The sequence below is a fragment of the Stenella coeruleoalba genome (genome assembly GCF_951394435.1).
Source record: "Stenella coeruleoalba genome assembly, chromosome: 3".
NCBI classification, from domain to species: Eukaryota; Metazoa; Chordata; class Mammalia; order Artiodactyla; family Delphinidae; genus Stenella; species Stenella coeruleoalba.
In genome coordinates, this window is record NC_137148.1 from 128,740,544 (window position 1) to 128,768,531 (window position 27,988).

The window sequence follows — 27,988 nt, forward strand, 5'->3', positions numbered from 1 at the left end:
GTTCTTTTTCTTGCTTATGCTAGCTAGGAGATTGTCTATATTTTTTGCTTTCAAAGAATCAGTTCTTGGACTTATTAATTCTACTCATTCTCTTTTTTTATTTTATTTATTGTTTTATACAGCAGGGTCTTATTAGTCATCCATTTCATACACATCAGTGTATACATGTCAATCCCAATATCCCAGTTCAGCACACCACCATCCCCACCCCCGCCACTTTCCTCCATGGTGTACATACATTTGTTCTCTACATCTGTGTCTCAACTTCTGCCCCTCAAACCGGTTCATCTATACCATTTTTCTAGTCTCCACATGTATGTGTTAATATACGATATTTGTTTTTCTCTTTCTGACTTCCTTCACTCTGTATGACAGTCTCTAGATCTATCCACATCTCAACAAATGACCAATTTCATTCCTATTTATGGCTGAGTAATATTCCATTGTATATATGTACCACATCTTCCTTATCCATTCGTCTGTCGATGGGCATTTAGGTTACTTCTATGACCTGGCTATTGTAAATAGTGCTGCAGTGAACATTGGGGTGCATGTGTCTTTTTGAATTATGGTTTTCTCAGGGTATATGCCCAGTAGTGGGATTGCTGGGTCATATGGTAGTTCTATTTTTAGTTTTTTAAGGCACCTCCATACTGTTCTCCATAGTGGCTGTATCAATTTACGTTCCCACCAACAGTGCAAGAGGGTTCCCTTTTCTCCACACCCTCTCCAGCATTTGTTGTTTGTAGATTTTCTGACGATGCCCATTCTAACTGGTGTGAGGTGATACCTCATTGTGCTTTTGATTTGCATTTCTCTAATAATTAGTGATGTTGAGCAGCTTTTCATGTGCTTCTTGGCCATCTGCATGCCCTCTTTGGAGAAATGTCTACTTAGGTCTTCTGCCCATTTTTAGATTGGGCTGTTTGTTTTTTTAATATTGAACTACATGAGCTATTTATATATTTGGAGATTAATCCTTTGTCTGTTGATTCATTTGCGAATATTTTCTCCCATTCTGAGGGTTGCCTTTTCATCTTGTTTATGGTTTCCTTTGCTGTGCAAAAGCTTTGACGTTTCATTAGGTCCCATTTATTTATCTTTGTTTTTATTTCCATTACTCTAGGAGGTGGATCAAAAAGGATCTTGCTGTAATTTATATCAAAGAGTGTTCTTCCTATGGTTTCCTCTAAGAGTTTTATAGTGTTCGGTCTTACATTTAGGTCTCTAATCCATTTTATTTTTGTGTATGGTGTTAGGAAGTGTTCTAATTTCATTTTTTTACATGTAGCTGTCCAGTTTTCCCAGCACCACTTATTGAAGAGACTGTTTTCTCTCCATTGTATATCCTTGCCTCCTTTGTCATAGATTAGTTGACCATAGGTGCATGGGTTTATCTCTGGGCTTTCTATGTTGTTCCATTGATCTCTGTTTCTGTTTTTGTGCCAATACCATATTCTCTTGATTACTGTAGCTTTATAGTATAGTCTGAAGTCAGGGAGTCTGATTCCTCCAGCTCCGTTTTTTTCCCTCAAGGCTGCTTTGGCTATTCGGGGACTTTTGTGTCTCCATACAAATTTTAAGATTATTTGTTCTAGTTCCGTAAAAAATGCCATTGGTAATTTGATAGGGATTGCACTGAATCTGTAGATTGCTTTGCGTAGTATAGTCATTTTTACAATATTGATTCTTCTAATTGATTCTTCTATCATCTTTAATTTCTTTCATCAGTGTCTTATAGTTTTCTGCATACAAGTCTTTTGTCTCCCTAGGTAGGTTTATACCTAGGTATTTTATTCTTTTTGTTGCAATGGTAAATGGGAGTGTTTCCTTAATTTCTATTTCAGATTTTTCATCATTAGTGTACAGGAACGCAAGAGATTTCTGTGCATTAATTTTGTATCCTGCAACTTTACCAAATTCATTGATTTGTAGTAGTTTTCTGGTGGCACCTTTAGGATTCTCTATGTATAGTATCATGTCATCTGCAAACAGTGACAGTTTTACTTCTTCTTTTCCAATTTGTATTCCTTTTATTTCTTTTTCTTCTCTGATTGCTGTGGCTAGGACTTCCAAAACTATGTTGAATAATAGTGGTGAGAGTGGACATCCTTGTCTTGTTCCTGATCTTAGAGGAAATGCTTTCAGTTTTTCACCATTAAGAATGATGTTTGTTGTGGGTTTGTCGTATAGCGCCTTTATTGTGTTGAGGTAGGTTCCCTCTATGCCCACTTTCTGGAGAGTTTTTGTCATAAATGGGTGTTGAATTTTGTCAAAAGCTTTTTCTGCATCTATTGAGATGATCATATGGTTTTTCTTCTTCAGTTTGTTGATATGGTGTATCACATTGATTGATTTGCGTATATTGAAGAATTCTTGCATCCCTGGGATAAATCTCACTAGATCATGGTGTATGATCCTTTTAATGTGTTGTTGGATTCTGTTTGCTAGTATTTTGTTGGGGATTTTTGCATCTATATTCATGAGTGACATTGGTCTGTAATTTTCTTTTTTTGTAGTATCTTTGTCTGGTTTTGGTATCAGGGTGATGGTGGCCTCATGGAATGAGTTTGGGAGTGTTCCTTCCTCTGCAATTTTTTGGAACAGTTTGAGAAGGATAGGTGTTAGCTCTTCTCTAAATGTTTGATAGAATTCACGTGTGAAGCCATCTGGTCCTGGACTTTTGTTTGTTGGAAGACTTTTTTTTTTTTTTTTCGGTATGTGGGCCTCTCACTTTTGTGGCCCCTGCCGTTGCAAAGCACAGGCTCTGGACACGCAGGCTCGATGGCCATGGCTCACAGGCCTAGCCGCTCCGCAGCATGTGGTGTCTTCCTGGACCGGGGCACGAACCCGTGTCCCCTGCACCGGCAGGTGGACTCTCAACCACTGCACCACCAGGGAAGGCCTGTTGAAAGATTTTTAATCACAGTTTCAATTTCATTACTTGAGCTTGGTCTGTTCATATTTTCTATTTCTTCCTGGTTCAGTCTTGGAAGGTTACACCTTTCTAAAAATTTGTCCATTTCTTCCACATTGTCCATTTTATTGGCATAGAGTTGCTTGTAGTAGTCTCTTAGTATGCTTTGTATTTCTGTGGTGTCTATTTAACTTCTACTTTTTCAGTTCTAATTTTATTGATTTGAGTCCTCTCCCTCTTTTTCTTGATGAGTCTGGCTAACGGTTTATCAATTTTGTTTATCTTCTCAAAGAACCAGCTTTTAGTTTTATTGATCTTTGCTATCGTTTTCTTCGTTTCTATTTCATTTATTTCTGCACTGATCTTTATGATTTCTTTCCTTCAGCTAACTTTGGGTTTTGTTTGTTCTTCTGTCTCTAGTCCTTTAGGTGTAAGGTTAGATTGTTTATTTGATATTTTTCTTGTTTCTTGAGGTAGGCTTGTATAGCTATAAACTTCCCTCTTAGAACTGCTTTTGCTGCATCCCATAAGTTTTGGATCATTATGTTTACATTGTCATTTGTCTCTAGGTATTTTTTGATTTCCTTTGATTTCTTCAGTGATCTCTTGTTTATTCAGTGACGTATTGTTTAGCCTCCATGTGTTTGTGTTTTGTATGTTTTTTTCCCTGTCATCCATTTCTAATCTGATAGTGTTGTGGTCACAAAAGATGCTTGATATGATTTTAATTTTCTTAAATTTACTGAGGCTTGATTTGTGACCCAAGATGTGATCTTTCCTGGAGAATGTTCCGTGCACACTTGAGAAGAAAGTGTAATCTGCTGTTTTTGGATGGAATGTCCTGTAAATATCAACTAAATGTATCTGGTCTATTGTGTCATTTAAAGCTCTGTTTCCTTATTCATTTTCGTTTTGGATGATCTGTCCATTGGCGTAAGTGAGGTGTTAAAGTCCCCCACTATTGTTGTGTTACTGTCGATTTCCTCTTTTATAGCCGCTAGCAGTTGCCTTATGTATTGAGGTGTTCCTATGTTGGGTGTCATTCTCTGTTTTCTAACTGAATTCTGCTTTTATGAATTTGTTCTGGTCTCTTTTGCTTACTATGGTTTTCTTTTCTAGCTTTTGATTTTTCAATTTGTTTACATTCAGAGTTTGATTTTTAGTGTTAGCAGTATTTAACGCTCTCAAATTTTCTCTGTTAACTACTTTAGCTGTACACTGTAGATTCTGGTGTGTGTGTGTGTGTGTGTGTGTGTATGTGGCGTTATTCCTATTCATTTTCAAGAAATTCTGTGATCCAAGGGTTGCTTAGTAGCAGGATTTTTTCTTTTCCTTTTCATTTCCAGGCAAAGAGCCTTTATGGTTTTGTTTTTATCGTAGCTTGTTTTAGTGCATGGCCACCAGAGAATGCTCCTAGTATTATTTCTATTATTTGGAATTTATTAACCTTTTCTTTTTGGTCTATGATATGATCAATTCTTGTGGACACTGCATGTACACCTGAAAATAAAGTATATTCTGTGTTATCTGGGCTCATAGTTTGATATCTGCAAGATCTATTTTATTGGTTATGTTATTTAAGTCTTCTAAATTTCAACTCAATTTTAGTTCATGTGATTTGTTGTACATTGAGAAAAACGTGTGAAAAATCTCTTATAATTGGTGTGTCTATGTCAATTTATCTTTGCATCTTGTTTTTGTTTCTGCTTTATGAAAATACTGTGTTAATGAGTATATAACTATTAATAACTGACACACCTTCACTGTGAATTGGAGCCTCTATCATGATAAGTTTTCCTCATTTCTCTGTAAGGCCTTTTCTTTACACTTTGCCTTGTTATGATAACAATATCAAGACTTCCTCTTTCTTTTTATTTGCATTTCTCTGGTCCAAATTTCCCCCACCCATGAATCTCATTATTTTAGGTATTCACATTGTTTACAGCAGCATTTTACTTTGCTAACCAGTCAGAAAAAAATTTTTTTGTCTTAATAAGTTGGTAAGTCCAATTAAATTTCTTGGGGTGATTGATAAGATTGGCTTCTTTTCTGCCATATTGTTTAATACAAGTAATTTATATGTATTCAAAAATATGATGTATTTATTTTGCTTTCTTTGTATTTTGTCTACTCATTTTAGTTATTTACTACTGGTTCACAACAGTGAGCAATATTGAACTAGCTAGTAACTTCTTCTTCCCCCCTCTTCTCACTGGCCTAACATCTAATATGAAGTACCATTCTTTTCTTCTAATTAATAACTGGAAGGCAACTAGCAAGCATACTTTTCATATACTTTCCACATTCTCATCCCATGTTTTAGAGTTATAATGTGTTTATAATATCAAAGTACATAGCTCCTTTATACTATACTCTCTCCCTTAGAAACATCGTTTATTATTAGTTCTATAAAAATCCATTATGTAATGCTCACCACAAGTACTTATGTACCAGTGTATTCACAGGCATTTCAGTTATGTAAAATGTATTTACTAGCACATTCCTCAGCAAAGTCCCATTGAAACAATATGTCCTGTGTCTTGCATGTTTATAAGAGAATGTTTATGAACTTTACATTTGAAAGTCAGTTTGGTAGATTAAAAAAAAAACAAACTATGGCTTAAATATCCTGTCTTTGAGAATCTTGAAAATGATCCTCCATGGTTTTCTAACAAAATTTTACTTTTAGAAAATCTGAAACAATCTTGACTTTCTTTCCTTCATGAGTGCCCAAGTACCCAAAGATTTTCTTTCCCATTTTGTCTTTAAAGTTCAGTAGACCTACAAGGATATATCTTCTAGTTAGTCACTATGTGTGGATTTTCCCAGGTACACAGTGTTTCATGTTTTGCTTTTATTTCAAGAACAATTTCTTGAAATAGTTTTTCTTCTAGTTTTTGTTTTGTTTCATTGCTTCAGAGATCTTATATTTTATCCATGTTAGATATTGTTTGCCTGGCTCCTATAGCTCTCATTTTCTCTCAAATTCTTTTAGCTCTTCACTCTTTTTTAAAATTTTCATAATTATCTTCCCTTCAATTTTCAATTTCCATTAAGCTGTCTGTGCTGTGTTTATCTGCTCCCATGTACCTTCTGGCTTAGTCTTTCATTTCTGAAATGAATTTTCTTTTACTTATAATTCTGTCCTGTATTGTATCACCTCATTTCTGATTTCTAAATTTTTTATTCTGACTTATATCCTTCTTATATTTATTGTGTCACTTTATTTCTTTTTGTTAATTGAGTGTAGGGACATTTTTCTGCTGCTTCTTATCTTTTACTCTTATAATAACTTTGTATGAGATTTGAATGCTATTCTTCAACTGTTGCTCACTTCTACATAAGAATACTTTTCCTAAGCTTGTATGAAGGAAGAGTGGGCCAAAATTCCTTTTCTAGCTTGTTGATCTAGAGTTCCTTCTGCCTTTTTCTGAAATGCACGTACATGTGCATGCACGCACGTGCATGGACACACACATGCACACACACACAAAGCCTCTCTCTCTCCAATATAATCTTGCATTTTCCAAGATCTTCTTCCTCTGCTTTCCTTCATCTGAGCCTTCTTTTTCCTTTGATCCTATCATATCTATTCTACTCAGTTTGGATTCTATTCTCAGGAATTTTTCTCAGTCCTCGGATGGAGCATCAGTTAGCCAGTTTTGAGAATTCTTTGGGCTCATCATATTTTGGTCACCTTATACCTTACCATGAATGCCTTGTGCTCACTCCTGAGTTGGAGTATGCAAAGAATCCTTTGATGTTTGCCGTTCTTCTTAAATTAATCCACCATGGTTCCAGATTTCCTACTTGTGATTTTAGAACTCTCCTGTCCTCAGTTTTATCCAAACACTCCATTACTTCCTCTGCTTCTTTCCACACCGATCCCAATATGACACACACAGGTGGTGGTTTGTCTCCAGGCTTCCATATTTTGTGTATATTATAGATATTACTGATGACTGTTGTTTTGCTACCCTACCTCTCTGTTTCTATAGAAAAGTTTAAAGAAATTCTTAAAAGTACACTGTCATTATAATTTTCTTCAGTAAAATTTTAAATTGTCTAACAATACAATATTTGATCATTCTTTTCCATGTTGGCAATAGATCCTGATGTGCAATCTTAGGGCAGTAACAGTCTTAAGAATCATGTTATCCCTCCATATTTTATCTTCCTACAAATGCCTTTTTATACCTAATGATTTGCCAGCCTTCTGGGAAACTCATTCTATTGGCAAAGGTCTGGATTGATTAAAAGACATCTTTTAGGTTTTAATTAAATTTAGGGTTTTATTCTACATTCCAGGATAACTCTAGGCATATTTTCCTGGTTGGTTCACATGAGGGAAACCCGTTAAGAATAACAAAACAGCAATAAAGAGTATAACACAAATGAAGGAATTTAATTCTCATGTGCATTAATTAGTATGACAACTTTATGGCAATATCTGTAAGCTAACTCCATTTACAGTCATCTTAAATATAGGATAATAATTATATGAGACAAATTATTGAGCATTTATAATGTGTTATGCACTGTCCTAAATGTTTTACACATTTTAACTGATTTATTCCACACAATACTCTTTGGGACATTCTAGTGTTTATTATTGTACCCATATAGAAACTGAGGCACAGAGAATTTAACCAACTGGATTGAGATCATACAGTTGGTAAGTAATAGACCAGAAATCAAACTCAAGTAATCTTATCCCAATGCTCATTATCTTAACTATTATGTAAATATTTTTGCTGGGAAGCTATCTTTTTAAAGGCAGGAGGTGTCTTCTGCTAATCCCAACAAGTTAGTTATAGATAAGCCATTATAATCACCATACTTCTCCGGCTTCTATTCTTTGATCATAATATAAATACTGCTCTACTAGTTCCCAGAAGTCAGGGATGAGAGGAAATGTTTTATGTGTGTGGAATATTATTATTGTCTAATGATCATTGTATTTACTTCAAAAAATCTTGCTACTACAAAGTGGATGGCTTCTGGAGGCTTCTTATCCTTCAGAAATTTTTGTTCATTATTCTATAACCTCTTCAACAACTAATCCCTTTATACTGCTTCAACTGCTACAAACAACTATCATTTGAAAGTTTACTATATGTGTGAACATGTAAGTTCTTTAGATGGATTATCCCATTTAATCTTTGTAATAACACATGGAGGCAGGTAATATTACTATCCTGCTTTTACAAAGAGGAAACTGAATTCACAGACATTTAAAAAACTGCCCCAGATCATCCACCTAGTAAGTAGTTTGAACCTTACTCTGTTGGGCTCCACAATCACATCTCTTAATGTTCACATTAAACTGACCTGTGTGGTATTAAGTGGTGGTGGTGTGTCTGTGGCAACACAGCATAAGCCAGGTTTTCAGATGAAGATACTGGCCCATATAACTGATGCCATTCACCCAGAGCCACAGAGTATTATGAGAGGAAGTAGATGCATTCTGATTTTACAGGCTTGCTATAACTTTGCCTGCCATCGAGTATAGCAGTTCAATAAATACTCATTTAAAGAACATAAAAATGTATTTTTTTAGGTTAAGAAAAAAATACCCTTCATACAAGATATCAAAGAGATATGTGCACTCTCATATTTATTGCAGCATTATTCACAGTAGCCAAGCTATGGAAACAAAACAATTTAAGTGCCCATCAAAAGATGAATGGATAAAGAAGATGTATACACACACACACACACACACAAGTATATAAATGTATATACATAAGTATATAAATGTATATACACATATATATGCATATATATATATATGCAGTGTGTGTGTGTGTGTGTGTGTATGTGTGTATGTAGTATGTAAAATGAACTATTACTCAGCCACTAGAAAGAAGGACATTCTGCCATTTGCAACAACACAGGTAGACCTTGAACACATTATGCTAAGTGAGATAAGTCAGACAGAGAAAGACAAGTACTGTATGATATCACTTACATGTGGAATCTAAAAGAGCCAAACTTGTAAAAACAGATAGTAAAATGGTGGTTACCAGGGACTGTGTGGTGGAGGGATAGGGGAGGTATTTCGTAACAGTACATACTTACAATGAGTAGTAAATAAGCCCTAGGATCTACTGCATAGTATAATGAATATAGACAACAATATTGTATTGTAATCATGAAACTTGCTAAGAGATAAGAAATTAATGATTCCAACCACTAAAAACAAAGGATACTTATGCAATGTGATAAAGGTGCTAATTATCACTACAATAGCTATTATGATACATGTGTATCCAATTCACGTGTTGAATACCTTAAATTTACATAATGTTATATGTCACATATATTTCAATAAAAAATTTTTTAAAATACCCTTCTTGATCGTGGGATTTTATCAATTTTTTACCCCCCTCCCCTCATATCCAATATCAGTTTGTTTATTCATCTTAGCCAAAGGGTTGTAAACTCAAAGGCTTTATGTTCAGAAGGGGAACACAAATGAGTGAAACAGGCCGAGTGAAGACTTCATCAAACCATCCCAAAAGGGGCAGCTATTATTTGGCTTCTGGATGAGGAAAGTTGCCTGCCATATCAGTAAACAAAGGATGTTGGAGCCATCAAGCCATTGGCCACAGCAGCCGGAGGATGGAGAAAAGCAGGATACTGGCCTAGATAGTTAAGGTGTACATCAAAGGAATGATTTCAATGAGCCCAGACTCTTGCATCTTCCCACACATAGAAAGGTGCTAAGTTCACTAACTTGAGATGTCTTGTTTTCTTTAATCAACAGTAACCTTTTGATGTTCTGACTACCTGGTTTTTGTTGCAAAAACTCCTATATCTCCTGGCTCCTCCCCTACTCCTTCAGAGCAGTTCCCCGCCCCTGTTCCAAGCTATCTGAGAGGCAAGTCCTCAGCAAGTTTACCGAATAAAACATAATTCTCCGCTTTTAGGTTGTGCATTTTTTTTCAGTTGACAGGCTCTAGGCTATTTTTGCAAAATGGATCTTTAAACTTTGAACCTATTTAAGTGGAATTTGTCTATGAACCTCAGTCTTGTCAAATCTCAAAAGTTTTTCATGAGAAATCAGAAATCAGATTTGATTATTAAATCCTCAGATTTTTGATGCCTGACAAATAAATTTAAAATGTTTAAACTCTATGTTGTCTAACAAAACACGATGCAATCCCATGCTTTGCCAGGTCTTGGCAAGTCCTTAAAGGAATATACATGGATGCCTTTACCATCAGCAGGAGGAAGAAAACAGGATGAGAAGAAACTGACAGAAACAAAGTCTTTCATTCTTCTGTTGAACCTACCATGTACCAGGCCATGTGCTGGCTGATTAGGAGATGATGGGGAATAAACCAGGAAATATTCCTGCCTTACTGAAGTTCAGAGTCTAGAGTGGCAAACAGGCAAGTAAACAGAAATTACGATATGGCAAGTCTTCTCATAGCAGGAGAAAGTTCAGGGTGCTGTGAGAGCTGTCAAGAGGCTTTGACTTAATGAGTAACAGAAATATCTCTGGAAAAAGTAGCATCACAACTGAGCCTTAAAAAAATAACAGAGTTATTAGGTATGGAATCATTAAGTTATTAGTATTAAGCAAATTCCAGGCATGCTGCTAACGCATTTAATTTTTATAACATTCTGTGGATAAGTTTGTTGATGATGATGATGATGATGATGATGATGATGATGATGGTGGTGGTGGTGGTCGTCTCACCTTTTACAGATGAGGAAACATAAATGTAAGGAACATATAGCTAGTAAGTGGCCAAGCCAGGAATCAAATTAAATTAGATTCAAGCATGTCTGACTCCAAAATCCAAGCACATTCATAATGATAATAATAATCATAAGATTAATATTTATTGAGCACCTACCATGTGCCAGTCACCTTTCTAAATGTTCTAACATGGGTTAATTCCTCATGACAATCTTCTGAGATATTTTCATTTTCTGGAGGAGGACAGTAAGGCTCACAGAGCTTCAGCACTTTTCCTATAGTGTTATACAACTAGTTAGGGTAAGACCTGGGACTGGAACTAAGGGAGAACTGCTCTTAACCACTGGGCAAGGAGATGGTGGGCAGACTGAGGGTGGTGAGTGTTCTAGGTAGAGGGAACCCCATATGTTTAGACATGGAGGTAAGATGATATGACCTATAGGAGGGATTTTTTTTTTCAAGTCTAGCATGGCTAGACCTGACAAGAGAAAGTTTTGAAGCATAGTTTGATATTCAACTTCGGTACAAAATTGAGAGCTTATAGGGCTTAATATGTTTTTTTTTTTTCTAGTAAGCACTTGGAGAGCTTCACTGTCAGATGGGAACAGCTGACAGGACACCAGTTCCAGCTTAATTCCATCTGCTGATGTGCCTAGGAAAATTATCTTTCTGTTCTTGATGGGCAGGGGTGTGGTATACCAAAATACTTGTACATTGGAGTCTGGTTTCTATGATTCCAGGTCATCAAAGGCATTGTTTCCTAACAAAGAGGCTCTTGACTTTTGGTTAATTCCATTTGGCCGGTGCTTCCTCCATACCACCCCACCTCATTCTCCAGAGAACATTTAGTCCCCCAAATTGAAAGCACCATTGTGGAAGGCAGGGCTCTAGCCCAAGAAATTTGGAAACATAATGCTCTAGCTCCATTTGACAACATCAGGAGCTTTTCAGCATGTGGTCCATTTGGGGGATTTTTTTTTCTTCTCTATGCAGCATTTTAAAAATGTAAGAGAGTCCAAGCCCAGTGGAGAGGGAGAAGGAAGATGAAAGCCTAGTCCTCCCTGCATAATAAAGACAAAATTCAAGACTTGTTAAAAGAGGATAAAGCAGATTTCTCCCTCTATGTGTGATTTTGAGTTTTCAAGAACTGCATGTGATATTTCCATAAAGATGAGAAAACAGACAGGTGGTTGTCAACCAAGGATAAGGTAGCTAGGTGTCCAGTCCTAACCTGTGCCACTGACCTGCTTGGTAATGTTGAGAAAATATGCCCCTCTCTTAGAGCCTGTTTTCCTATTCTGTATCCTGTTTGGCTGTGCCTTTTGGGGGAGCTGGATTTATTTCTGATGCATCATTGTTGCCGTCCACCCCAGTGTATAACATTGTTGCACCTGAGTATCTCAAAGGTCAGCTTCAAATATCCGTTGGCTCTATGACTTAGACAGAGGGGAAAAAAACAAAACAAAACACATTCCATGGCTGTTTGGAAAAACATTTTTTTGGATCAAAAGGGAAAAGACATTGTATAAAACATTGAATTTCTGGCAGTAATACACACTGAACACTCAATTAATTAACTTCTTATCTGGCTTCTTGGCATGGAGCCTTTATTTATAAACTAATTTCTCCTGAAGGTAGAGTGAATCAAAGGTTCAATTTTAATCATGAAAAATGTGAGTATACCTAGTTATAAATTCTCAGCTGAACTCCAAGGAAGGCAGTATGTTGCCCTAAGTAGTATGGAGCCAAGTTCAGGAAACAGGAGGTGACAGAGCTGGGTTGGGTCTGTACAAACCATGCTGATTGTCTGTGATTAAGCAACTTATCGGTCTAATTGTTATATTTTGCCTGAGAAAACATGAATGGTGTGTCTGACTGTCTAATATCTATGATGCATTGGAGGAAGTGTTAACACTCTTATAATAACTAATATGTAAAAAGGGCTCACTAAGTACCAGGCATGTGCTCAGTCCTTTACTTTTATTCACTCATAGGTTTATATAATAAACCTGTGAAGAAGGTAACTATTATTTTTACATTTTATAGGTAAAGAAATAGAAATTGAGATGCTAATCAGCTCTCTCCAGTTGGATAATTAAGTGGCCAAGCCATTCATTCTTTTGTTCAATAAATACTTATTCAGTGCTCACTGTGTGCTCAGACACCCTTTGTGGCAGCTGGGATACACCAGTGATAAAATAAGCATGATCTGTGTCCTTGAAGAGTTTAAATGGAAATAGATAAATAATAAACAAATAAATAATAAACCATCAATAATAAACAAAATAAATAAGTAAACCCAAGAGCATCTTAGAAGGTGATAAGCACTAAAGAGTACATTAATGAGGATCTAGCAGTGCCAAAAGGAGCCAGAGGCTGGGTTCATTGTTGCCACTCTGGAATGACCCTGGGGGAACTAGAAGAAAACCACCAAAAAAACCACCAAAGGGAACTCCTTCAAATTCTACTGCTGTCTTAGTCTGAGTTCCCCTAAAAGTAAAGTACAAGGACCTGGGTGCAGGTAGTTTGTTTAGGAGATGATCCCAGGAAGCAGGAGTGAGGAGGTGGGCAAAATAAGATGCAAAAGAAAAAGTAACAAAAATGAATATATTATGAAGGTTTTTGACTGTAAGCAACAGGAAGTGGATTCTTTTTATGAGAAGTATCCCGAATTCCTCCCAGGATTGTCCACAGGAAAGCCAGGAGGATGGAGTATTTAGCCAATGTCATTGGTTGAGGGTTTCCTGCAGGGGTATTAACTCTCCTGAATTTCTGTGCTGCACCTGTATACAGGCTAAGTGGGTGCTCTGGCTTGGGAGAGAACTGTGAGGCACAAGAGCTGAAAGACAATAGCAAGCCCTTGAAGTAGAACACTGTCAGCAGGCACGGCGCTGCTCTCTGCACTACAGCTGAAATGAAAGGTAGGTCAACGGCATATGAGGCAAGGTACCCAATTCTCTCTCGAGACCTCATTTGGGAGAATCTAAGAGGAAATCAGTGGCAAGGGAATCTGGGAAATATATTTCAGAGTCCCAAGACTAGCATCAACGAGCAGAGTTTCAGAGAGTAGATTTGGGGCTGAGAGTCATTAGGTAAATAACCAGCACAATATCCAAATGGAGACGCTGAGTAGCCACTGGATATGCAAATCAGGAGAGAGGTCTCAGATGGAGGCATACATCGGAATACAGATTGTACTTAAAGCCAAGATGGGATGAGATCAACAAAGAAGCATGCACAGAGAAAGAGAGCAGAGTGTACACAGAATGAGCACCCGTATCATTAACAGGATAGGAAGAAGAGGAATCAGCAAAGGATGTTACGGAGTGGTCAGGGAAATAGGAGAAAAACCAAGAGAAGATTGTGTCCTAGAGTACAAGGAAAGCTGGACTGAGCCAGGTAGTGTTTTGCCAAGCCATAGAAAGGGAGAAGAGAATCAAGGAACTGATTGTAACAACTGATACAGGGTAAGAAGGATAGTGAGGGCATCAAAGGGAAGAGGGATAATGAGACTCCTGTAGGATCATGGATTAGAGAGCCTGGTAGGATCTAAGGATTATTGAGGTACTACAGGCAAGTGAGTTAGGGAGAAGGGGGTTCTCAGAGAAAGGGATATATGAAATGAAAATAATGGAGGGCTTGAAGTTATTGATTTTGAATTGAACTTAAGAATCTGATTCCATAAATCAGTTCTTTAAGTTTTAATGATTATTTGGCTTCAATTTTCCTAATAATTGCCTCCATTCTGGCCTGTGTCCATTCTGCACGTTTAAGACTCAATATAAATCAGCAAAGCTACTAACACACCTACACAAAGCAATATTAACTTGGAACATACAAGAGGGAATCTCATTTATTTTGTCACTGAGGGCATTTCATGCTGATTCTTACCTAAATCATTCCTATTACCTCTAACGATCTTGGAAAATTGCCAGGGGAATTCTGTGGTTCCCAGCTGACGTATGATTTTTACACTGGGTTCAAAATACTTCCTTTGAAGAGGGAGCCAGTTTCAAGGCTCCAGAAAAATGAACATGCTGCTGCTTCTGATAATTCAGGAACTCACAGTTCTGTTGCAAACTGGTGTTAGGACTAAAAAGCAGATTTTGCCATTTCCTCCTCAACTTACATTGCAACCGTCTCCTAACCGGTTTCTCCTTTTGTAGTTTCTTTCTCACTGCAACCAATCTAGCTTGCAACTTCTTAAGGTGCAGTTTACTATTTGATTTCCTACTTCTGAATCTTTCAATAGCTCCCGGTGAATTAAGGGTAAAATTCAAATGTCTTAGTTTGGCATTTAAGGCCATTCATGACCTAATCCCTGTCTTTTTTAAAAAATAATTACTCACTTAATACTATCTAGATTTCACCCAAACTAAGTACCTAATATTCTCAATTTATGACAAACATTTTCCTAATTTGATGCTGATTCACATTTTTTCCACCTGCCAGCAAGGCCCTTTTCCTTTGCCTCTTCTAATATCTAATTTGAATGTACTTTTTGGGAACCTGTGAAAGGAAGTGAACTCTCCCTCCTCAGATGTCCCTTTGCTATGCTCTCCATACTTCTTCTGTGATGCATGTTTAGGAGGAAATTCCATTAGTTAGAGGCCACAGACTTTCTGTAGAAGAAAGGCCCCTTGACATTTACCCCAAACTTGGAGAAAGCGGGAAGGTTTGGGTTGGTGCTACCAAAAGCCACAGTCCACGTCTAAGGAAGGTGAGGAATCCATGGCAGAGAAAAGATGGGGCAAAGACAGGACCATGATGATGACAAACAGCTTGAAGGCTCACAGGTAAAGATTTCTTCCCTCACTATGGACGTAATTAATTTAGTCAACAAATATAAATGAAAGACCTACAACATTCTGGACAAAAAACATACATAAAAATGAATATGATCTCTGACCTCATGGAGATAAAATTATGGGCAGGTGGAGGGTTACCACAAGTCCTCAAGATCAACTTCAGATGATAATCAGTAAAGGTAAAAGGCAAATAGGACAGAGTCCAAGAGAACCCAGGTGCAAACTTCCAGCTATCTTCTCCCAGTGGAGGCACATAGCAGTGCTTAATTCTCCCAGCAACTATGTGTGACAACAGGTACAAAGCACTGCCAACCAAGGAAGGTCACCTGACCCTTGGTGTCCAAAGTGGAGGTCAGTCACATAGGCCTGGGGCACACACATGACTGACCTTAGCTACTCAATCTTCAGCACCGCCCCCAGAGGTCAAACTGAGGTTTGACCCAGGACCCCAGGTAAATAAAAACCGGTATTCACCATAAATTCCCCTATTCGCATAAACTATCTGGCATGGCCCAAGTCTTCACATATACAAAGATGCTCTTATCGGGCAGAATATTCCAAGGACTTAGAGGTTATCTTCCAGGAGCTGGTCAAGGACCAGTCCTAAAGACCTTTGGAATATGTAGAGTTTGGACAGCCCGGGAGACACTCTAATATTCTAGTATTCTAGGAATCAGAAATACACCAGAAATGTATTCTGGCGGTTTCTTCACCCCATAGAATTAACGAGACCACCACATTTCCCTGTTTGCTTCTTTTCTGTCAATTATGCTTAGAGTTGGCTAGTTGAATAACAGGAGGTGACAGCCTCCTTATTGATAAGCACTTGCTTAGCAGACATTGAACATGACTAGCACGCTACAGCACTGCTCATCTTTTGCCATTCATGTCCCACTATAATTTAACTCTTAGAGGATCATGGGTTTCATGAGTTGAAAGCCAGCCAAAAGCTCTGGTTCAAAGAAATCCCCTCTTCACCAAAACCCAGTCTGATATTTTAGGATTCAGTGGCTATTCGAATGAAAGTTAACTTACTGACAACATAGAGAGATGGTTTAGTGTTAGCTGATGGGTACTAGGGCTGGCATGTTGCCTGATACACTTAAGATGAATTGGTCCATGCACATCAGAGTCTCAATTTTAAACAGCACCTCTAAGAACTTCTTAAAGAAGTGATTTCCAAACTTTTTTACTATATACTATATCAGCGAAAATTTTATTCACAAATAAATGTGCTTCTATTCTGGCATATGCATATTTATCTATAAATTATATATAAGCCCTACTATTTTATTTTATTTTATTATTTTATTTTTTTTGCGGTACGCAGGCCTCTCACTGTTGTGGCCTCTCCTGCTGCGGAGCGCAGGCTCCGGCTGCGCAGGCTCATCGGCCATGGCTCACGGGCCCAGCCGCTCGACGGCATGTGGGATCTTCCCGGACCGGGGCACGAACCCGTGTCCCCTGTATCGGCAGGCGGACTCTCAACCACTGCGCCACCAGGGAAGCCCAAGCCCTACTATTTTAATATATTATGTCATAAAATAATTTTAAATGTTCTAGAGGATAAAATAAACAATATTAAAACAGATTATAAAATACTAATTAAAAGTAAGATTTAATTTTATACTATTTATTATTGGTATATGACGTGATAATAATTTATTATTTCTTTAAAATACTGATTTCACATTTTGTGGTAAACCAGTTTGAAGCTTTGTCTAAGCTTCAGGTCATGTTTCTATTGATGTAATACTTTAATAGCTGAAAAAGATCCTCACAAAGACATGATTTTTCAGAACATGATTGAGAAAATAGTTCAAACCACATCTGATTTGTGTGTGTGTGTGTGTGTGTTACGTGGGCCTCTCACTGTTGTGGCCTCTCCCGTTGCGGAGCACAGGCTCTGGACACGCAGGCTCAGCGGCCACGGCTCACGGGCCCAGCCGCTCTGCGGCATGTAGGATCTTCCCGGACCGGGGCACGAACCCGTGTCCCCTGCATCGGCAGGCGGACTTTCAACCACTGCGCCACCAGGGAAGCCCCACATGTGATTTTATTTTGGGTTATCTCCACAGAGGCAGGAGCTGTCTTAATCAGTGTTTTCAAAGTAAGAGTTTACTTCTTTTTTCAAGAAATAGTCTCTGAAAATGTATACAGAATAATCCTTCTTGACCTCTACCCCTGATGTCAAATACTTATGAAGCCACACTTCATATATTCTCTGTTGCTTCCAAACCTCAGTGAACACAAATCTAGATTCTTCTTAAAACTCAGTTTTGAGAATACTGCTTTCCTTCACTGTACGGTGGACAAGTCTGGGCAACACAATACTGGTCCAAGATTCAATACATGCTACAGTGAAAATAAAGTAATAAACTTGTAGGTGTGCATAGCGCTTGACAAAAGACAATACGTTCTCATTTAAACAAATTCATGTGCCAACTTGGGAAGTAAACAGGACTACTACACTAAAAACACTGTCAATTGTATATTTTCATGTTCTAGAAAAATGATTCTCAAAGTGTGTTCCTGGGACCAGCAGCAGCCGCGTCACCCAGAAACTCAGTAGAAGTTCAAGTGTTCAGGCCCCACCACAGACCTACAAAAACAGAAGCTCTGAAGTGTGACCCAGCCATCTGTGTTTCAGGAAGCCCTCCAGGTGATTCTGGCACATACTGAAGTTTCAGAATCTTAGTTTCAGTGTGTCTTCATGTTCTATACACTTATTTTTAAAACTTCTTCCAATCATGATGGCTTCAAGGTATCATTTATACATAGGGCTAAGTTCATAGATCAAGATGGAAGATAATAGTTTTTAAAGCTCCCCAGGTGATTCCCTAATGTACATACACGGTAAGGGAAGAGGACCACATAAAATAATCTTCCCATTCTTTATGGGCAGTGCCACATGAAAGGAGGTAGGAAAATGGTGGGTACTCAGGCAAGGAATGACAAGTAAGTAATTAAACATTATTTCAGTATCCTCACCTTTGGCTATGATCATTTCCATGAGGGAATTTAAATCCTAGAGTAGTACTAGCAAATTGGAGAATTCCTAAAAGTACCAAAACATACTTCTTCAAGACTGTTTTCTAAAGTAAGTTCTTTACGATAGTAATTCTGTAGGATACTCTATCAGAGGATTCAAAAATCACAGAAGTTTGGGAAATACAGTTAAACAGTCCTCTTGACTATTTATTGTAGGACTTCTTAGAGCCTTTCATATTATTCATCTCCTAGAAAAGGATTATAGTAGAGAGTATTTCTGAAACTTTTTTTTCTAAGAACACTTTTGCCTAGAAACGCCTATCACTGGTTTGAGGGATATTAGTAGTCCATGTAAAACACTTCAAAAAGTGCTGCCTTGTGAGTGCCAAAGATTATTGTATATGCAGCGCAGTAGAAATGGGTTTCTGTTGGCTGGTCAGCTTCTACTTTCTAATAGCACTCCGATTTCCTTTTGAGGAATGGTATCTCCTCCTTGAGTGCAGCCTTAGCAGGCTAGTAAACTAAGATGCCTATTTTATCAAATGGAGCCAACTGGGTTTCAGAAAAGGATTAAGTTTTGATGCCTAAGCAGCCATTGTACATAATTATTTCTCTCCTCAGGCATGTAGAATGGTAATAGTTATACACCATCCTTAAAAGAATTCAAAAGATGGTCACACAAATCATTTTCTGTTTTACAATTCAGTTGAAGAACCTATTTGAGATCCTCTGCCATGGTTAAGGACTTCCTTGAGGTACATTATACCAGGTCCATTCTCTTACCACCCAGGTAAACTTGATGGTGAACATACACCCTCAATTCAGACAATTGGTTCCTCTCTCCCAGGACTACGAATCTTGAAAAAAAAAAGGCAGAATATGAATTGGTTCCTCCATATGTCCATGACTGGTCCTCTAACCTTCCTACTGATTCTGTGTGTTGCCAATGTCCTTTAAAAAAAAATGTATTAAGTTAGGAAGATTACGTTTATCTTGCTTATAATGCATGATATCACTCTGATAATAGTAGCTTTCCATATAGCCAACAATTTGGGGGCTTTAATAGAGGGTAGGACAGAAAAAGAAAGACAGACACACGTATAATGGGGAGAAAAGTCAATTCTGAGATATAGCTGGAATTCAGCACCACACCTAAATCCAACTTGATATGCTGAATTCTAAGCTCCATCATCTTCTCTCAACAAACATCTTAACTTCTCTGCTCTCTCTTGGTGATGAAAACAGGCAAACACAATAAGTCACTAAGTTCATGATGGGATCCTTGGATGATATAACTGTGTAAATAAAAACACGGATCTCCATATACTTCAGATGGAGATGGCTTTAAGGACGAGGCAAGATCAATGTTCAACAAGTGGAAAAAGAAATGAGAAATGAAGGTGAATACATCTATAGGAAACAGCTGTCAGAGTATTCATCATGCTAACTGATTCTTTTAAGAGGGGTCATTTGATCCAAGAGTGGATGAGAAAGGTCTGTAGCAAAGGATGTCTAAAAATACCTAGAACATTTATTTGAATTTTTTAAGCAGACCACCTTCTGTTTTATAAGTAATTATTTGTGCTTCAGCAATGAAAGGCAGTTATACTGTCAGCAGGGAAGGTCTCAATTATACTCCCATCTTGATATTGAATGTGAGGACCTTCTTGGAAGCCGAAAAAGAAAAAAATTAACAAATGTTCCAAAGCAGATGTTCACTTTCAAATCTAAGGAGATCTCCCAATTATCCTTCTTTCATTAATGAAGCTGTAGAGTGTTAGCATGCGGTTTTACAAGCAGGAGGCTGCGCAGAAAGTATCCCAGCACCAGGAACATTTCCATGTGAGCACAGTGTTGGAGCCTTGATGGGGGGGTTGATGGAAGAGATGCCGCCCGCCACTATAGCCATTTATCTGTGGTTTCTTTGGATTTTATCACCATGCCAGTTTAGGCGTTTCTACACTGGCCCAGCTAAATTAGAAATTAGCTCCCCAATCACACTTGATTCGCTTTGACGTTTTCTACACCACGAGGAGAAATATATTGATCATGTTTCTTAAAATCAGAGTGTTTGCTTTCCTTTCAAGAAGCAGTCTCTGAAGTTGAATATGGAGAAATTCCCCCTCCAGATCCAGATTACACACGTACAAAGCAACACCTCATACTTCAGGGGTGGGGGAGAAGAGGGAAGAGTGACACATTTTAATTAACTTTCTCATAATAGGGTTTCATTAAGATTTCAAAAGGTGTTTTCTCAGGCTAAATACCAACTGATTTTAAAAAGCACATTAGCTGAGGAAAAACAACCGGTTACTGTATCTAGATCTGGTATATCATGCTTAATATACTGTATTTTTCAGTTAGAATTATGTTTGAAAATAACATAAATTAAAAGAAAATTGCAGGTGGAATAGAAAATGATGCAAATTTTAGATCTGACAGAGGAGAGACTTGGGACTTGCTGGGAGAATACTTGCAAAGTTTATCAGTACTTGAACTTTAAGTCAGATGGGATCTTTGCTTCAGTCAAAGCCTTTAAAATGCTTTAAAAAGGTATCTTATTGTTTGCGCACTATTTTATTTTGTTTTGTTTTGCTTTTTGTTGAGGTGTGTGGTGTGTGTGTAAAAGAGGGAGGGAGGGAGACAGGAAGATATGGAGAGAAGGAGAGAAAGGGAGAGGGGGAGAGGGAGAGATTTTGAGGAAGATGAAGGAAGTACAATAAGTAAATACTGAACATTAAAAATGACATGAGTAGTGTATATATGTCCATGCCACTCTCTCCAAACATAAAATAGATAGCTAGTGGGAAGCAGCCGCATAGCACAGGGAGATCAGCTCTGTGCTTTGTGACCACCTAGAGGGGTGGGATAGGGAGGGTGGGAGGGAGACGCAAGAGGGAGGGGATATGGGATATATGTATATGTATAGCTGATTCACTTTGTTATAAAGCAGAAACTAACACAGCATTGTAAAGCAATTATACTCCAATAAAGATGTTAAAAAAAAAATGTGAGTATAGTTCACTTATACAGACTTACACCAAATTTGGAGAGATAAACACACGTTGATTCTTAGACCTGTATTTTGTTGGTCAGATTTGACCATCATTCGGCAGAAGAAAATGATTTTACCATATCTAAGCATTAAAAAGAAGCACTTGGCAGTGCAGGCAGGGCAGATTTGGTTCAAGAGGAACTGGAGGGTAATAGATCAGCTAGGACGCTGTAACAGTAGTTGCAGTGATTGGATCATAGAGGCACATATGGGACAAAAGGCAGAGAGATTTAGGGATGAGACTGCTGAGGCATTATTAAAAATATATATAAAAAAAAAAGACTGCTGAGGCAAGAGGCATTCACTCCAGAGGCAGGAGTTCCCGAACATTTCCAAAACAAGGTGTTCTCTGTATTGCCAAAAAACTTTATCACCTCACATCACAGTATTTAGCGTTTATTAATTAAGAAATTATATTAGGTCAAGGGACATATTTATCTATTTTGTTGTTATATGCTCAGTACATGGTGAAATGTTTAGAACAAAGTAGACAATTAATGCTAATATAGATTCAAAAAGTAAATATGTATTCACCTCAACAGTATTCACATAAATTTGAATACCATAGTATGAACACATGCGAGATAATTATTTGGTTCATACCCAATGATTCCTGTGCGTATAGATTCAATTACCCCTTTAAGTCTTCTACAGCTCATTTATACCTCCTTCTCCCTGGGACCCACAGTCCATAAGTTGGAAACCACTATCTTAAGAATAATCTACAGAAAAGAGTCATGCTTAGAAGTTCCTGGTGCAGAATCTGACAGACCTTTGCCATTGCCTCTTATAAAGCTCTAATTCCTCAAGCAAGTTATTTAGTATGTTATAGGCCTTGGTTTCCTCATCTATAAAATGGTGATGATAACTGTGTCAACTATTGCTTTGAGAACTAAATGACAAATTAGCTAACTGGCTGGAACATGGTAAGGGCTTTTCGATACTAGCTATCAGTATTATTATAATTATTTTCACTCTTTGGAGAATGAGGGTTTTGTAATAGAGCTGGTGAGGGACAGATCTGGAGTGCTCATTCTACCCCCATCCCCTTTCTGGGTAGCTTTGCAGAAGAGAGCTCAGAAGGTCTGGGTAAACACCCAAGTCTTCCTCTTTCTAACAAAGGCACATCTCTAACCAGAAAGCTTCCATTATTGTACAGCTGTAGCTATACTGTAGTAGAGAAGCTACTCCCTGTCCCCCCCCAAAAAATCCTCACTTTGTAGAGTATGTCAATTTCTGATGGGTAAGTACTCTCACCGTGGCCAATATCAAGCTAACGATGTGAAGTCACGAAGGCACAACTGGGAAAAGGTGAGCACAGTCAGCTTTTATGACACAGTAGAAGCCTGCCCCAGTGCACTACTGAAATAGTCACATGGATGTCCCCATCGCTCTGACCCTGTAAATATGCAGAACATATGCCAGGGGCCCCCTCTTCTAAAAGGTTGGCCATAATGCCTGTAGAGCAGTTAAGCCTAGCCTATGCACTCTACTATTTTTTCCTAGAAGTTTTTTTTCTTGACAAACCCTATGTTATATTTACACTGCTGGGTGAAAGTGGCATGTGACCATGATCCCCCCTGCATGACGAAAGTACAACCTGACAAAAAGAGCACTGGAGTTTCAAACATCAAAGCCATATAGGGGAGGTAGAGATGAAGCATCTCAATCATAACAAGTAGACGAACACCTACTTTATTTTCCCCAAGCATAAGACTTTAGAATCTGGAAGCTTATAAAGCATTTCTACGGGAGAACCTGGTTTTCTGTTCTAAATCACTTTGGTGTCTTGGTTTCCCGTATTGAAAATGACCTCTAATATGACCCCTAAAGAAACTTCCAGCTCTGACATTCCTGAATGCTCACCCACATTCAAAGCATTGCCCAGGCTTTTAAAATTTTTCCCCAAAGAGCAATTTTATTTTAAACATAGAAATAGCATACAGAGAATCATAAAGGCTGAAGCACAGAATGGGGCCTTTTTGTTGTTCTTATCACTGATTAAATGCATTTGGGAAGAATGGCCTATCGGGAAAAATTATTAGCTCTTTGTATAAACTTGAAATGCAGAGTAGTAAAAATCTGTCAAATGCAGAATTTTATTGTGCATAAATCTATACCTGGCTGATATTCATTAAATGGGTCTCTCACTGTTAGCAAGTCTGTTCCGCCTTGGCACACACAACTTTTAATTCATTTAACGCAACATTTTCTTTTGCTCCAAGTGACTGCCTTTGGCTATGGGCTTTTGTGTAAAGGGCTTAGGGGCATACTTTTCTTCTGATTTAAGTCTAAGCTTATTTCAAGTTTCCTTTCCAACAGGTTAACTTTCCTCTCATCTCCCTTTAGGCTCTCTACGTCCCCAGGTCCCTTCCCTCCCAGTGTGCTATCAAGTGTCCCTCAGGGACGAAGACAATGAAGTCCTGTGGGGAGGAAGGTATAGCAATCTGGCCTCGAAGCAGAACAGAGCTAGTCAGAGCATCAGACACCCTTCGGGAAAAGATGGTTTGAAACTACATGATATCTAATGCCCCGGCCAGCTCTTATGTTCTGTATATTTCTGTTTCTCGAGCAGATGTAATTGATAAAGGATTCTGCACAATCCGTCTCCCAGTACCCTAGGTACAACATTAAGGAGAAGGGATAACTAAATGAGATTCGAAGTTTAATAAGTGCTGGGCATTACCTATAGGTGTGTTATCTCATTCAGTCGTCTTTACAGCCCACACGGACTATATTCCAACTTTTCTGATGATGACACTGAGGCTAAGAGAGTCATATGCTTGTCCAAATGTTTGTAACTTACAATTGTCAAGGCTTGCAAACTGTGTCCTGGTCAGAAATCAAAGTTTGTGTTCTTAACCACTCAACAAACAGCCTTCATTCAGCACCCCCAAAGTTAAGGAAATGTGATTAATGTTGGCAAATCAAATGCTATTTTCCACAGCTTGAAGAGACTGTATTGTATGTTAATCATTATCTGTTATTGACCCTCAATAAGCAACAAGCAAGTTTAAAGTTTCCTCAAGGCCCTTCTCTTATATACACTTTTCAAAAGTATATACTAAAGAAGATTTAGCAATTTTCAAGGGGAATACGTAGAAAAGTTCAAATAAAGACTTGGAAGCATACTATAGTAAAATCATTGGTCCTAATTTTTTGTGCCCCTAGGTTATGGTCTTTTTGCAGACTAAGCATATTGCTTTATGTTCCATCTGGAAAATAGGCTAGAACAATGCTGAGTGTGTCACATTTTCTTTTTTTTTTTTAACATCTTTATTGGAGTATAATTGCTTTACAATGGTGTCTTAGTTTCTGCTGTATAACAAAGTGAATCAGCTATACACATACACACGTTCCCATATCTCTTCCCTCTTGCGTCTTTGTACATTTTCTGGATGGTTGAATAATGATGACATCAGTCCTTAACTTCTAATGACAATAGTGAATGTTTCCTGGGTGCATTCCCATACATTATTTCATTTTCCCCTCACTATAATCCTGTGGGGTAGCTGTTATTATTGTACTCATTTTCAGATGAGAAGACAAATTCACACTGTCTTACACAAACTAATGCTCTAGCCAGGACTGGGATCTTGGTTCTCTGATTCTAGATCATATTCTTGTCCCACTTCACCACTCATAATCCCAAATTCAAAATACTCAAACACTTGTAACCTTGTCATGAGTTTGGTGTCCATTTGATATTTTTCCCATTCCCTTCTTTTAAGCTTCCGTTTGATGTTTCCTGGCCTATAAAAACTGTGAAGCTAAGATATGCTAAAATTGATCAGTTTCTTCCATCCTGAACCCCCAGTACTAAATTAGAGTATTTTCTGTCTGGAGGAAGGTCATAAAAAGCAGGAACAGAGCTTTCTAGATTAGAACACAGTGAGCCTAGGGTTGAATCCTATTATAGCCCAACACCCTTGGAATAGAATGTCTTCCACATTCAAGCTGTTCTGTCTTTCAGTGACTGGCTGAACCCCTAGCAAGTTGTCAAGAGAAAAAGTTACTCCTATTTCAGATAAAATAGGGGCAAAAGGACAGCTGCTGAACTGCAGACAACTTGACTGAAGACATAATTTACAATAGTTCTTTGCCGGGTGATCACAATATATTCTATTTTCTTTCATATATTAATCTGCATATATTAATATACATAATCTTTACTGAGTAGTTACTCTATGCTAATCACTGTGTCAAAGAATTTCCATAAATTAACTCAATTAATCCTTATTTTACAAAACCATGAGGTAATAACAAACAAGGACCTACTGTATAGCACAGGGAACTATACTCAATATTTTGTAATAACCTATAAGGGAAAAGAATATGAAAAAAATAGATATATATGTATGTATAACTGAACCACTCTGCTATACACCTGAAACTAACACAACATTGTAAATCAACTATACTCCAATTTAAAAAATGAGGTAAATACTATTAACATTCCCGTTTTACAGATAAAGAAACTGAGAAAAGGCAGTACAGCCCAAGAGCCCTTGGGCTAAGAGTAGAAACCCTAAGAAACTCACGTTACTCTCTTAATCCCAATTTCCACATCTGAAACGTGGAATTAATAGCATAATCTCAGTACTACACTGCGTATTATGGGATCTAGAAAATAATTCTATCGTATCATCAGTATCAAGAAGCTTAGAGTCTAATTTTAGAGAGAAGCTTTTCACTTGTTTAGGAAAAAATAAGCAGAGAAAGATAAATTTCACTATAAAATGAAAAGTGAAACAAAATGTGATCTGACGTCAAATGCACAAAAAAGATGAGGCACTGAATACTATTTTACTCTCTTGGGGATATAAAGGCTCTGAGTCCTGCGAGAAAGAAACCTGTTGACCTTTGCTCAGTTTAGAGTTTCCCCAAGTATTTGATGGATGAGGTCAAGGTGAGGAGTTCAGAACATACCTTCTCAACTCCACCTAGGATACTAGCCCCCACGTAGGAGATAGGAGGAAACCTCCAATTACTTAAGCATCTATTCGTTTCATAGATCACTTCCGAAGATCACCCGCTGAACTAAAGAAACTAAAAGGGAACTGTAATAAAAGAAAGGAAAATGTGCTTCTGATAAAACTTATGACTGTTAATTAGAAACTGGATCTGCACTAGAATATTGAGCTAGAGGGCAAAAGCTACTCAGAACAATCAGCCCCTGCCTTCCCCAGTTCTGAAATAGGTATCCAAGGCCAGGGTTTCCACCTTGGTGCTAACATTAATTCACTTCGAGAATTTTAAGGTATCACAAAGCATCTGTTTGCTTATTTGTGAGGTGGATTCTGTGAGTTTGGTTCCAAACCCTCATGGATTGTTCTGAGGATAAAATGTGATCATGTGTATGGATTTTGAAAGCCCTGATCATACTAATTCGAGGGGTAAAAAAACAGCCTGGAAATTTCAGGGTATAGACTAGAAATATGTGTAACTAACAATTATGCTTTTGATTATTCTTGTATTATTTAATTAGTGATCGTGTAGTTTCTCCCCTTACTTGGGCTATGTCAGCACATGCAAAATTAAACGGAGCCACAGAGACACTTGCTACTCAGAGATGGTAAGTCAGCTCCTGACTGATGGGAAATGCCTGCCTGGACCAATCTATTGAGAATTTGGAAGCCACATCTAGATATGTCATTGGTTAGTGCTGTCTGACATGGTCAGAGAACTGAGGAAGTGAAGGCTTGCGTGCCAGCTATATGACCCCTTTGTCCTTTTCCACTAATTAAGTCCTATTATTCAGATAATTACATATTTCAGAATTAAGACCACTTAGGAGGACATTCACTGTCTTCTGCTGAATTAAATCTCTCTTCACTTTCTCACCTAAATTTGTAATACTCTCCTTTGTGTCTTGTTTTATAAACCTCACAGATTCCTTATCCTCCATCTGTGCACTGTAGTCTCCCAACTATCAGTGCTTGAGTTCTTTTATTAATATTATCAACTAACATTTACTGAGTGGTTATTTTATGCTAGTCATTCTCCTTAGTGGACCATCTCATTTAATTCTCACAGATATAGTAAAAAAAAATGATGATACCCAATTTACATACGGGAAAACTTAGTATTACACATGTTATACATATTGTCTCAGGAAACACCAGTAGTAAGTATCAGTCTAGAATCCAATCCTATCTAACTGCCATTTGCTCAATGAAGCCCTTTTTGGCATTCCCAGTTCCAAGGATCCTTTCCTTCTAGTGACCACTACAGAAATCCATCTGCTCTACTTCCATCACATTTTTCCCACTTAACCTTGAAATATGCAAATTGGTTCAAAAATATTTACAAAGTAGTGAGCCATGCTAGACACTAGGTATTCAGAGATGAATAGGACACAGTGTCTGCCATTCAGCAACTTATAGTCCGATAGAGGGGACAGACATGCCAAAGATATAACATGGTATAATATATGCAATATTTCTCTCTCTCTCTCTCTCTCTCTCTCTGTCTGTCTCTCTCACACACACACACACACACACACA

The 27,988-nt window shown here is 37.8% G+C and overlaps 1 long non-coding RNA gene across 1 annotated transcript in view; it reads right to left on the bottom strand.

The window, feature by feature from the left end:
• LOC307184724 overlaps positions 1–27,988 on the bottom strand; it is a 565,756-nt gene that overhangs the window by 364,432 nt on the left and 173,336 nt on the right. The gene's annotated exons all lie outside the window — the stretch shown is intronic.